Source organism: Ovis aries, chromosome 2 (assembly GCF_016772045.2).
Source record: "Ovis aries strain OAR_USU_Benz2616 breed Rambouillet chromosome 2, ARS-UI_Ramb_v3.0, whole genome shotgun sequence".
Lineage (NCBI taxonomy): Eukaryota > Metazoa > Chordata > Mammalia > Artiodactyla > Bovidae > Ovis > Ovis aries.
This window is the reverse complement of record NC_056055.1, coordinates 239537172-239550141: the sequence shown is the minus strand read 5'-3', so window position 1 is coordinate 239550141 and position 12970 is coordinate 239537172. Positions and strand designations below refer to the sequence as shown.

Below are 12970 nucleotides of genomic sequence, written 5' to 3'. Positions count from 1 at the left end.
ATGGTAACTATTCTGAGATACCATTCATAACCATACATTTGAATTCTCTAGAGTACTATTCATAACTTTAAATGGAACAGGGGAAAAAAAAACACTCATTCAACTTCACTTTAATGGTGACTAAGACATGAATGATTATGTTATCTTGTAGAGGGTTGACCAAAGGAGTGAAGTCCCCCAGTGTTACGACTAACTTGTCATCATTTTATGAACGTCCAAAGGAACCAAGAGGATCACTGCCTTGACCAATCTACCTATCACAAAAAAATACTGCGCTTAGAAAAACATGCTCATTAGCTAAACATGTTTTTTAGAATTATGAAGTATCTATGTAGAAACATTAAAAGATATATCTTAGCCAAGAAGCTCAAAAATTAGCTGAGAAGAATCCTGACAAGTTCTCTATAAAACCAATGCTGGTTATTCTCTAAGTATTAAAACAGCTTTTCTGAGAAAAGCTGAATCTTTTATTCAAGGTAGTAATATTCTAGTAGTTCTTTACCTAACCGGTGGCAGAAACTGAATTCACAAAATCTGCATAAATAATTCAACTGTCTGTACTACTCTAATATATTTAAACCAAATAAAATAAAATGAGCAGAATAAAAATGATGGTGCTATTTTAAGTTTGTCACCTCCTGATTTTCCCTCATTTTTCTTTCTTATCCAAAAGTCAGAGACAAGAGACTATATAACCAGAGAGGAGGAATGGAAGGACAGCACATATGTGGGGACACCTACATTCATCCCCGCTCTATGACCCTACTACCCCTACCCTTGACAGAGTTTTCAACAGAGGGCAATTTTCTCCCCAAAGGACATTTGACACTATCTGGAGACATTTCTGGTTGGCACAGAGAAGGGGCAGAGGTGCAATTACCATTAATAGATAGTGGGTAAAGACCAGGGATACTGCTAAAGATACTACAATTCCCACGACAGTCTACCACTATATAGCATATTATTCAACCCAAAATGTCAATAGCACCAAGGATGAGAAACCTGACCCCCAGGCTCAATAAAGACCTACCTCTCAATAAATGTTTGTTGGAATGAACTGAAAAGGAAAGACCATAAATTGGAAAAAAGAGAAGCCTATAAGAATGAAACAGAAGACAGAGGCCTAAATTAAACATTACTAGCATCTATCAAGCCTTTATTGAGACTTCCTGGAGGTCCAGCGGTTAAGACTCTGCACTTCCAACACAGGCGATGTGGATTCGATCCCTGGTGGGGGAACCAAGATCCGACATTACACGTGGCATGGCAAAAAAAAAAAAAGGCTTTACTGTGTGTTTCACAATCGGTCATACAGAAATGAACAATAGAGCCCAGCCCATAAGAAGCTCATCGCCAGGTAAAGGAAAGAGTTTTATAATTTGTCTGTTATCTGATTTGACAATATCCGATAAATGCTTTAGTGAAGGAAACGGCATACAAGGGAGTCACTCAACTTTTCCTAGGAATGATTCACATCTTAGAAGACATCTTAGCTCAGTTCTGAAGGATAAGTAGGAAGCATCTTACTTCACAGCTTACAATGCCTCTTTGCAGACAAAAAGCCATTCAACAAAAACTGTGGAATACCAATTATGTTCCGCACATTCTGTTATGTTTTGGAGACACAAATTACAACTTTCCACTTTTCCCCTGGCACTGCCGGTGCCCAGCAGCCCACCTCCCCAACTCAAATCCCAACAATTCTTTCACTGAGCAATTGTCACCAACCTATCACAGTAGTCAGGAAGGCCACTATCCATGGATTCAGTAGAACTTCCAGTTGCCTGTCGACAAGACTGTATCTAATCTTGCCTAGATCACAAAATCAGGATGGCGATGCTGGCAGAGTAACTAGCAATGAACTGACTATGTGTCCAGATCTGCCAACTGTTGGATGTGTGCTGCTATCTTGGAAAGCTATTTTACTTTATGAAGAAATCCTCTTCCACCCTACCCAATTCATGCCAGAACCAATATGGAGTTGCTCAGTCGTGTCCAACTCTTTGTGACTCCATGGACTGTAGCCTACTAGGCTCCTCCGTCCATGGGATTTTCCAGGCAGTAGTACTGGAGTGGGCTGCCATTTCCTTCTCCAGGGGATCTTCCCGACCCAGGGATCGAACCCAGGTCTCCCGCATTGTAGACAGACGCTTTACTGTCTGAGCCACCAGGGAAGTCCAATAGCAAATTAATCAACATATATTTACTGAACACCTTCCATGTGCTTACCTCAATGGTTCTCAACTCTGGTTGTTTACTTACACCGGAATTCTCAGATATAATTTCCTTTTTGATGGTAAATTCTGATGCAACAAAGTGTGATGCCTTGGCCTTTAGGCTTTACAGAATATACAAGAAGTGTAATACACAGTGCTTGTTTTGAAGAGCTTAATCACAGTCACAACAGAGTAACCTGTAATAATATGTTTCTTTACTAATTTGTAACCCTTTTGCAATATTATCAATCCTTACCAAAGGGAAGAAACTGAGGTAGTCTGGATAAGAACTGTTCCTATTCCCTAGTCCAATCAAACACTAACTACACTAATACACTGTTACACTGATACACTGTCCCACACCCTTTCTATCTCCCAGACAGTGAAAGTGCCACTCTCAGGAACTATGGAGACACTCCAATTAGGAGAATGAACTGAGGCCCTCAAATCAGGTGGCAGTTTGTCCTGAAGCCCAGAATCTCTCAAATTCATGATGTCAAAGGCCTTCTTTTAAATAGGAGAAATAATTCTTTAACCTCTAACAATACCAGTCCACCTCACTCCTAGTTGAAGTGTTCAAGAATAGTAAAGAGTAGACCGAATTTTTGTAAATGTGCTCCTAGAGGTCCTTGGCCGTTTAAAGAAATCACCCAAATTCGTAAGGCTGGTAAACTTCAGTTTTTCACATGGTAAATAATTGAAATTTTTTAAAAAGTAAAAATATAAATCAAAACTATCTAAATCCAATATATTTTAGTAAACTCCTTGATGTACAAATTGAAGAAGCTTGAAAACTTAAAAACATAAAAATTTTTATATAAATCTCATCCAGCAGCAATGACCTCATACTAAAGACCACCTTGAAACTTTAAATTCTGCAAACATGATTCTACAGATCCTCACCTGATTAGTCTTTCTCTGAATTATATGGGAAAAGATGCAATTCTCTTAATTGCTATATAAAAATTGATGAGCACAAGACCTATAAATTACTTTTTTAAAAAAAGAGGGCAGGGATGTCTTTCAAACATCTAAGACAGAGACCAATAACAGTATTAAAAGGTAAAATTTTGTACTTGAGGAAAAATGCATATTAATGTATATTAAAATAAAAAATATGAAAGAAAAAAGTGTCTTCTATGTAATACTGTTTTCAGGACCTATGACTTTAAAATTTGCTTGGTTGACAATATTTGTCCTTGTAATTGTTCATCATATAAACTATATCCATAAAATTCCACAATTCCTTATTTCCAAAATCCAAAAGGCTATAAAAAACATGTGTTCATTATTCATTTGGTGGCAAATCCTGACATGAAATGACTATAAATTAAATGACATGACGCTATTTATAACATTTATTTATCCCAGTTGGTGTGAACATTCTGACATTTTACTGCAGAAACAGAAGTATGTTTGATTACAAGGTGCTGCCCCACACCTTTCAGGGATGTTACATAACTTACAATATTTGTACATTTCTTTTTCAAAATTCTAAATTCAGAAGCACAACTAATCCCAAGAACCTCCCCCCACTCACGGTACTGCAGATAAACTATATATAATTAAGACTAATCTTTTACAGAAAATATAACTGATGTTAAGAGTAAATGTAAATCTTTACATGTAATAGATAACAAATTTAATGTCTTTAACTATTCACAACTATACAATCCTGTAAAATAAAGCATTATAAAGACTTAACAAATGTCAAAAAACACACCATTTTTTGCTTTCCAATTAATGGGGACATTTGCATCATCCAATATCTAGATCAAGTCCTCTCAGGCTGAAACACACTAATTTAAATCACTGATTAAAAAAAAAAATCCCAAAGACTACAATTGGTAATTATGTTGAGAAAAACAATCATTCACTGACAAATAACATATTCAGTTCTGACTTTTTAAAAATTATCTCAGAAGGTTGAAGATGTAAAATTCTTTCATTCTAGAATATAATCTCTGAACGTAGAACATATTTCAAGTGACTTTTTCTGTGAAAGCAGAGCCTTAGACAGGGGACAGCAACAGAAAAGTCCTTAAAAACATTTCAATGGGAAAAAGAGTTTCACAGTTCTTTCCTTGCTTCCTCCTTCAGTTGCTTTTCTGGTTTTAGAATTTCAAACAAAGAAATACATATTGGCTCCAATGCTAAGAAACGCCCTCCTTCTCAGCAACTTCCTCTTCCAATTTTCTTCCCTACTGTTGACATATGAGAACAATGCACACTGCCGTCCCACCATTTTGATTAACCAAAAGCTCTGAGACTTGGAAAAATTAAGAGTTGCAATTTAGTTGTAGTACCCACTCTAGGTCCACAATCTTCACTAACCTAGAAGTCAAATAACAGGAAGCAAAAAGAAAGGAGTATCTCACTTCAAGAGGCGGGCTATTGAAACTTTCACCCCAAGAATCCAAAGAAATTTGCACTAACGAATGGGAAATTTCTTCCATCCCAAGAAAGCTTGGCCTTCTTAGGGAGGAGAAAAAGTTACTAGTCTGGCACCATTCCAAACCAAGAGTCAAGTCTATGCACCAACAGTTAGTGAACTTCTACTGGCCATGCAATCAGGATTCAAACGGAGTTCTCTGAGATTCTGACATACTTCCGAGTGACTTTTACAATTCGGTAACGGTCCTTTCCAACTCACAAATTGAACAAAGGGGATGTACTTATGATTAACCATCCAGAGATTAAGACCCAGCCTGTCTCCTTGTCAGAAGTCAATTCAAGTGTCTGGGACCCAACCCCTCCCCCATTTATGACAAAACAAACTTCCTTTAAGTAGACAGTCAATTGCCCCTTGACCAGTGATTCTCAAAGGAAACACCCTAATGTTGGTAAGCTCTGAACCTTACTGTGTGACCTTGGGCAAGTTACTCAAGTCCTCTGAAACTTATTTACCTGTAAATTCTCAAGCGTGGCTGTAAAAATTAAACAAGAACCTGTTTGACACACAGTAGGGGCACCATAAATGTTTCTTCTAACCCACCCAAAAAAAAAACCCCAAGTTCTTTGGGGCCTAAATTTCAATCACAGCCCCAAGAGGCTCCAAGGATCCCTCCCTCTTCTCCGATTCTATGAAGAACTGTACAAAACTTCCCCATCTCAGAGATTCTACGGTCCTGGAAGACCAAGACAACCAGACCCCACCCCATTATAGTCTGGGGTCCATCCAGAGTCTTCCTCGATGGGCCCCTTTAGCCAACTTTCCTTGTTACTCTGCAGACCATCCTGGACACACACCTACACTCACGTACACTACACATTCCTCTCGACCACTCTGGCCAGAAGTCTCAAAGAGCGCTTTAATGCCTTCATGGCCGAGATGGAAACTGAGGCTCCGCCGAGAGAAGAACTTGCCCAAGATCTCTGACAACGTCTGCCCGCAAAGCCTTCGTTTTACAAATGGATAAAACGAGGCCCAGAAAGGGAAGTGACTTGCCCAAGGTCACACAGCGAGTTGGAAGCACAGATAAATCAGGTTGGGGTACTTTCGCTGCCTCGCGGGCCCTTCCAAGCCTCCGAGGGGGTCTCCGGGACATCTCCTCTTTGGGGAGGGGAGTGTACTGTAAGACATCACCCCGTGCTGACCGCTCACCGGCTCTCGATCGGTCTGCGGCTGGAGGCGCGGCACCCACTCCCCCGGAACCCTGAGCGACTCGGGAGGGGCGGCCCGACCGGGCCCGGCGCCTCACGGCTGGGCCCGCCCGCGGGGACTTGTTGCTCACCTGGTCTCGCGCGGTCGCCCTTAGCGTCAGAAGGGCTGGCCGGCCGCCCTTCTCCGCACAGGGTCTGTTCTCTCCGGCCGCCTCTCGGGCTGCCACACAGCCGGACCCCCCCTCCCCCGCTCAGCGCGATACGCCCCCAGCCGCGCTCGCCCGGCCCGCGTCCGCCATTACGCGATTCCCCGCCCGGGGACGCAGCCACACCCCGCCAACCGCCCTGATTGGCTCGCTGTCCCACCCGCCTGGGACTTCCGGGCTTTCCATTGGCCTGAGTGGAATGTCAGTTAACAGCTACGCAAACGACGTACTCAAGGGTACTGTCCCGGGAGCTCCACCCGAGCTACTTCCGCAATCGGAGTAAACAGCAAGGGGCAAACCAAGTGAAGTGGGGGTGGCTTTGAAACTAAACCAACCCCTATATTCAAAGTAGGAAAATCCCACTTAAAAACTCGTACAAAGTGTATCGGGAGGTGAATTCTTCTTGTTAGAGTTCAAATAACCAGGATCTTTGACAGGATGAATGGGTCAAACCTATAAAGTTTCTGTGGACACCCCTAAAGTTACTGATAGTTTTGTTCCTTCCCGACCGGTGTCCGGCCGGCAGAAAGTAGGGCGGGGAGAGTGAGTCACAGGCTCCCGCCTGCCGCTAAGGGTCCTTCTGGGGTGACGCCCGGGGTCCTGGGATTGGGTGCTGGGTGTGAAAGGCCAGGGTCAGGTGAGTTGGATCCTGGTTCAGCCGCCACCGAACTCTGCGACCTCAGGCAACTCTCTCAACTTATCTGGGTCTCAGTCTGTCCTGCAAAGTAGGAGCAGTCACGTCTGCCTCTTGTCCTGTAGTGTTTAAGGATTCATGCTTGAGTGGGTATATATGCACGTCTTGCCGATCATAAAAGGTTGCAGGCCGGATTCACATTGTACCTCAGTTAGTTCTCTAGAGCAACTCTTAAAGGCAGATACTGTCCTTATTTTGCAAAAGAGAAAACTAAAAACGCCATGACTTAACCCTGAGTCGCCCAGGGAATTTGAAATGACCCTGGGACTCAAACCTATATATTTTGGCTTCCATTTCTGTATTTCTCCCTTCCAGGTCTGGTGTCCCCTGAGAAAGACCTCTCCTCCAACTTGTTAGCATTCCAGGGAGATTCTTGAGGGTGCCCTCAGGCCAATCCCCCATCTCTCTGGTAACCATAGACTTAGGTGACCACTCCCTAGCTCCGAGGTTCCTGGGAAAAATAAGCCACTCCCCAGCTCCGAGGTTCCTGGGAAAAAGAAGCCAAGGGATGTACCCGAACTGTTTCTGGGGGCCTAGGAACCAGGAGGTGGGTAAGGGATGACAGGTGGGTCAAAAACCCAGGGTAGAATCCTGAGTAAGGACGCAGAAGCTCCAAGAGGGGCAGTCTCCATTCCAGGACTTATGTCCAGGTCTCTCTGCTCTCGGAACAGGGCTCTTTTCACCGCAGGATTGTTTTTCTCGGAAGGACTGCCTTGGCTATAATTCCTAGTCCTTTTCCCTCTCTGGAAAAGAAGGGAGCCAAAAAGGGAATGTGAGGAGGGAGCAGTCTAAGACGTCAGAAGGACAGAAACCACCAAGTGGGTGGTGCCCATAAGGCCCCAGTGCCCGCTGAGTCAGTGACCTCCAGGCTCAAATTGGGCCATGTGGTCTGACGGCGGATGACTATTTAAATCCTGACTGTGGCCACTGGGCGCTGGGAGGCAGCAGGTGCTATGCAGAGGTCAATGACTTTAGGGCAGACTAACCTAAGATTGAATCCAAGCTCCACTACTTTGTAACTAACTCTCAGCCTCACCCAGGTCTTCTCTAAAATGGGGACAACATAGCAGTTGTGAGGATTCAATAAGTTAATTGTGGAATTAATGAGTCATGTGTGTAAAGTGCCTGATAGCTATTTATTCATTCATGGATTCATCCATTCAGTAAAAAAATTATTACACACCAACCATGTGTAAGGCAGCCTGCCAGCAGTGTAGCTACAGTGGTAAGCAAAACAGACTCATACCTTCATCGGGCTTACAGTTTGATGAGGAAGCAAGTTGTTAAATGATCAGACAAATCAAAAGCTATGATAAGGAATAAGGAGGCAAAGTACAATGTGTTTATGAGAATGAATGTCAGGAACTGAGATGGGGTCTCAGGAAGCTTCCTGAAGAGATGCGTTGATGAATGGGGATTAACTAAGCTGCAGATGGTTGGAAGAAGTGTTGGAGGCCAAGAGAAAGCATGCTAAAAGCATCCAGGCCCAGGCCCATGGGGGTGAATTGCAGCATTGGGGAGAGAACTTGCTGTGGGCCTAAACAAATAAGGTGTTACAGGATAAGGCAACTGGCGTGAAAGTGAGGCCATTCTCCAAGAGTCTCTGTTCTTTTCTGGTAGTGCCTGAGTGTTGACATCAACCTCCCTGGGCTTGAATCTTGGCTCTGCCATCTCTCCTTGAACCATGTGACCTGAAGCAGTCACCACACCTCTCTGTACCTCAGCTCCTCTTCCAGTCAGTGGGGATAGTGGTAGAATAAGGTGAGGGAGTGAGGATTCTGTGTGGAAATGTGTATAAGACACTCTGGCACATAGAAGGCACTTCACAAATGATGTTTAGCCTTCACAGCATGGAGGGAGGTGAGCCTAAGGCAGCATATCCAGTAGATGAATAATGCTAATACTAATTAGCAATTAGTGTTAACTGATTAATACTGATATTGGGAGAGAGCTGATGCAAGCTCCTGGGTACCACGCAAGTTGTCATCTGACTTTAATTGTCATAAAAGACTTTGGAGCCAGGCAAGCCTGGGTTCAAGTCACATCTGTACCATTTCCTGCCAGTGTGACCTTGGGCAGATGACTTCACCTCTCTGAACCTCAGTTTCCTTATCTGTAAAATGGGGGTGATAATTGCTCCTGATTCTCAGAGATGTGAAGATTATCACATCTTTATCTCAAATGCAGGGACTTCCCTGCTGGTCCAGTGGTTAAGAATTCACCTGCCATTTCAGAGGACATGGGTTCAATCCCTGGTCAGGGAACCAAGATGCCACATGCTGCGGGGCAAGTGGGGCACAACTACAGAGCCCCATGCTCTGGCACTTGCACATCACAACGATAGATCCTGCATGCTGCAACTAAGACCTGATGCAGCCGTAAATAAATATTAAAAATGTGAAGTAATTAGCACCGTGATTGGCACATAGCTGCAGCTGTTGAATGTTCGCCTTAATTATTATTATTGATGTCGGCAGTTACTGTCTGTGCTAGGTAAGATTCTGGTGCTTTGCTTGAAGGTTGTCTGGCAATAGGAGACTTCGTTTCTCCTTTCAGGCAATGGAGATAGGTTACTTTCAGAAGGGGAGGTGCTGTGCATCTTAATACTAATAACTAATCTTGAGACTTACCTGACAGTCAAGGTTAGCACTCCACACTTTTATTGCCAAGAGCATGGGTTCGATCCCTGGTTGGGGACCTAAGGTCCACAAGCCACATGGTGCTGCCGAAAAAAAAAACCATAACTGTTACTAATAATAAGCACTAACATTGAGCATTTGCTATGTGCCAGCCATGGGGTAAGCGCTTTACTCATACATTCTTACAGCAGGCCTATAATTTAGGTCCTGTTGTTGTCATTTTCCAAATGAGATAAAGGAAGCACAGAGAGGTCAAGTGACTTACCCAAGGCCAAACAGTCAAGAAACAATATGACTGTATTGGTGTTTTGGGGGAGGGAGGTGGGAGGGGGGTTCAGGATAAGGGGGCACAGGTACACCCATGGCCGATTCATGTCAATGTATGGCAAAAACCACTACAATATTGTAAAGTAATTAGCCTCCAATTAAATAAATTAATTAAAAAAAAGAAACAATATGACTGCAATTTAAACCCAACCTTGGAACTTGAGAGGGCTTGGTGCTTTTGAGAGGCAAGCCCTCTCTCTAGTACCCAAGGAGTTCTCACCTGGAACGATGAAATAATCATTGCTGCTAAGTCCCAGGTTCTGAAGACCAAACACTGTTCCTTTCCGACCAGTTCTAGAAAATAACCCTTGCCTGTTCCCTGTCCTCGACGGCTGATAAGATCAGGGAACATAACTTCTCCCTCTACAAGGGGAAGCAGGAAGACACATCAAGTCACCAGAACTGGTTTGAGTCCCAACTGTGCCACTTAATGGTTCTGTCCTAGCCAAGTCACACCCCGTCTTTGAGCCTCAGTTTCCTTGTCTATAAAATAGGGATGATAATAGCTCTGCCTCCTAGGGCTGTTGTGAGGAGCAGAAAAAACAAGTCCTGCATGAACTATAAAGTACTCTTCAGCACAAGGCTTCCTCTCTTGTTGCTATGGGGATGGCGAGCACTCCAGAAAAGCAGTCACAGCCAGTATAGCGCATACCAGGCAGATTGCCATCTCTGGAAACAGTCCTGGATTCGAGTCCCAGATCTGCCTCTTACTCCTGTGTGACCTTGGGACAGTCAGCCTCAGTCTTCTCATCTATAAAATGGAGTGAATCGTACTGATCTTGTAGGGCTGGAGGGAGCACAAGCACAGTGAAAGAAGGCACCAAACGCCATGAACCCATGCCTGTTACAGAACTGCCAGAGCACAGGGATTCAGGGCAGAGGGACCACAGAGAATCACGCTGACCCCTTCACACAACCCCTGCCTGAAGGCAAGAGGGTGGAGAGGACTGTGCTCAGAGGCAGAATGGTCTCCAAGCCACTGCCCTGCCTCTGGCATCCTTAGCTCAGGCTGGGTCCACTGCATCTCTCTCTCTCTCCCTCCCTCCCTCTCGTCAAACAAGTTCTTCTCCACTGAGCAATCCCAGGGGGCCCCCGAACCTCAGTTCCAGCCAAGCTTGCAGGCTTTCCCCGCCTCCACATCCTGAATCCACAGCCTTTGCATTTGCCATTCCTTCCACCTGGAATGCTCTCTCCTCCCCGGAGCGACTTTGATGGGGGAAGGTGGGGGGAGGGGGGAGGGGGGGCGGTGCTGGAGGGGAAGGATCTGGAATGATGCTCCCCCACCACCTCACTCCCCTTGCCTGCAACCCCCACGGCAAGCCTGACCTCCCCCCCTCCCAGCATGGGGGATGAGACAGCGCTGGGAGGGGGAGGAGGAGGGGGAGGACTCAAGTGAAGGGCCCTCTGTGGGGTTTTTCACCTGCTCAGAAGAGGCAGACGGAAATGAAAGCTCTAGAAAAATGCCTGCCGCTCTGCTCCTGAGGCCCCAGCTCGGCGAAGCCTCCCCCTGCCTTCCCACTGTGCCATCTTCTCTCCCTCCCCCCTCCTCCTGCAGGCAGGTGCCACATAGTCAAGGAACACGGGTGGGCGGGCAGGCCAGAAAGCCTTGAGTTCAAATCCCATTCCTGCCGCTTAGCCAGGGAGTGGCCTCCGCAAGCTGTTTGGCCTGCTTACACCTCATTTCTTGATAAAAGGAGACAACAATCCCTTCTCAGGCCGCTGTGAGGACTAAACAGGGAAGCCAGATGAAAGTGCCCAGCACAACCAAAGCGCTCAGCAATGGAGTTGGTAACAGTGATGGCAACACACCCAGTGCCCACGTGTGCCTGGCACAGCTCTCAGCACCTGGCAAATATTAGTCTACTTGATTCCTGGTGAGGTGGATCCCATTACTGTGAGGGATTACTGACTGCAACGTCCACCCTGGCCAGGCACCATAGTAACCATTTGCATGAGCTGTTTTATGACAGGAGGTCCTGGTAAGGAACACGGACCTAATAAGCCACCACCAACCGGAAGAGTTCAGGAAAGGTCAAAGGGAAACACCACATGTCCAACCACCTCCCAGAATCCTTCTCTCTGGCATCCATTTGGCTGGACAAGGCATGCACCACCAGGAAGGACTCTGAGTCAGAATGATTGCCTAAAGACAACCCGGAAACTAATCCCATCACCATAAAACCCGAGACTGAGAGCCACGTGGCAGAGCAGTTGTCCTGGCTTCCCTTACCCTACTGCCCTCAGCCCGGGTGCCCTTTCCCAATAAAATCTCCTGCTTTGTCAGCATATGTGTCTCCTTGGACAAGTCATTTCTGAGAGTTAGACAAGAGCCCAGTTTTGGGCCCTGGAAGGGGTCCCTTATTACCATCCCTCATTTTACAGATGAGGACACTGAGGCACAGAGAGGCTCTATAATCTGCGCAAGGCCACACAGCCCACAAGAGGCAGAGCTTAGCTCTGTTCTTACCCTTTGCACCCTGGTGCTCTCAGTGGTGGTTGTTTTATTTGCTGTTATCTGTACTGATTCTGTGCCCTCAGTAAGTGCATGTTATTCTTTTTTTTCCCTCCCACCTTCAAAATCCTGCCTGAATTTTCTCTCCTTTGTAGCGTCTTCTAGTCTATTCATCTAGTGAGCCTCTACTGCTGACGGCTCTTGCCAGACCTGTGCAGGGCACTGGCAATCCAGGGATCCATCCACCCAGTCTCTGCCCTCGAGTGACTCCCAATCTAGTGAGGGAGAAAAACACACACATAAAAGCTACACATACATTGGACTTCCCAGGTAGTCCAGTGGCTAAGACTCTGAGCTCCCAGTTCTGAGCTCCAGTTCTATCCCTGATCAGGGAACTGGATCCCACAGACCACAACTAAAGAGCCCACATGCTGCAACTGAAAGAGGCCAAGTGCCACAACTAAGACCTGGTGAAGCCAAATAAATATGTAAATAAATATTTTTTAAAAAATAAAACTCTCTAACAGCAAAAGGAAAAGTACAAGAATTAAAAAAAAAAAACACCATACATTATTTGAAAGAAAGAGGAACACCGATTGCAGCAGGAGCTGGGAGCCCACAGAAGCATAGAACTTAACTGGAGGATTGGGGCAGGCTTACCAAAAGAGGGATCATTTGAGTAGGGTCTTGAAAGGCAGATAGGAGTTCCTCAAACAAAGTTATAATATAGAGACATAGAATATGATGTACAGTGCAAACCCTGCAAAGGAGACTGAACCTATAAAGGCTAGATACTAACATGCTGGATGAGATGGCTGGATGGCATCATGGAC

General features: G+C 45.2%; 1 protein-coding gene across 7 annotated transcripts in view; it reads right to left on the bottom strand.

Annotated features, from left to right (window-relative positions):
* WASF2 (WASP family member 2) overlaps positions 1-12970 on the bottom strand; it is a 99414-nt gene that overhangs the window by 64397 nt on the left and 22047 nt on the right. For 3 of the 7 annotated variants that reach the window (XM_060410636.1, XM_042245112.2, XM_042245113.1), the window contains one exon: positions 9350-9441. The gene's annotated coding sequence lies outside the window, so the exon portion shown is untranslated. Of the gene's footprint in view, positions 1-5820; positions 5884-5950; positions 6142-9349; positions 9442-9905; positions 9977-12970 lie in introns of those variants that run through there. The other 4 variants (XM_012151031.4, XM_004005081.5, XM_060410637.1 and 1 more) reach the window with 3 other exon arrangements.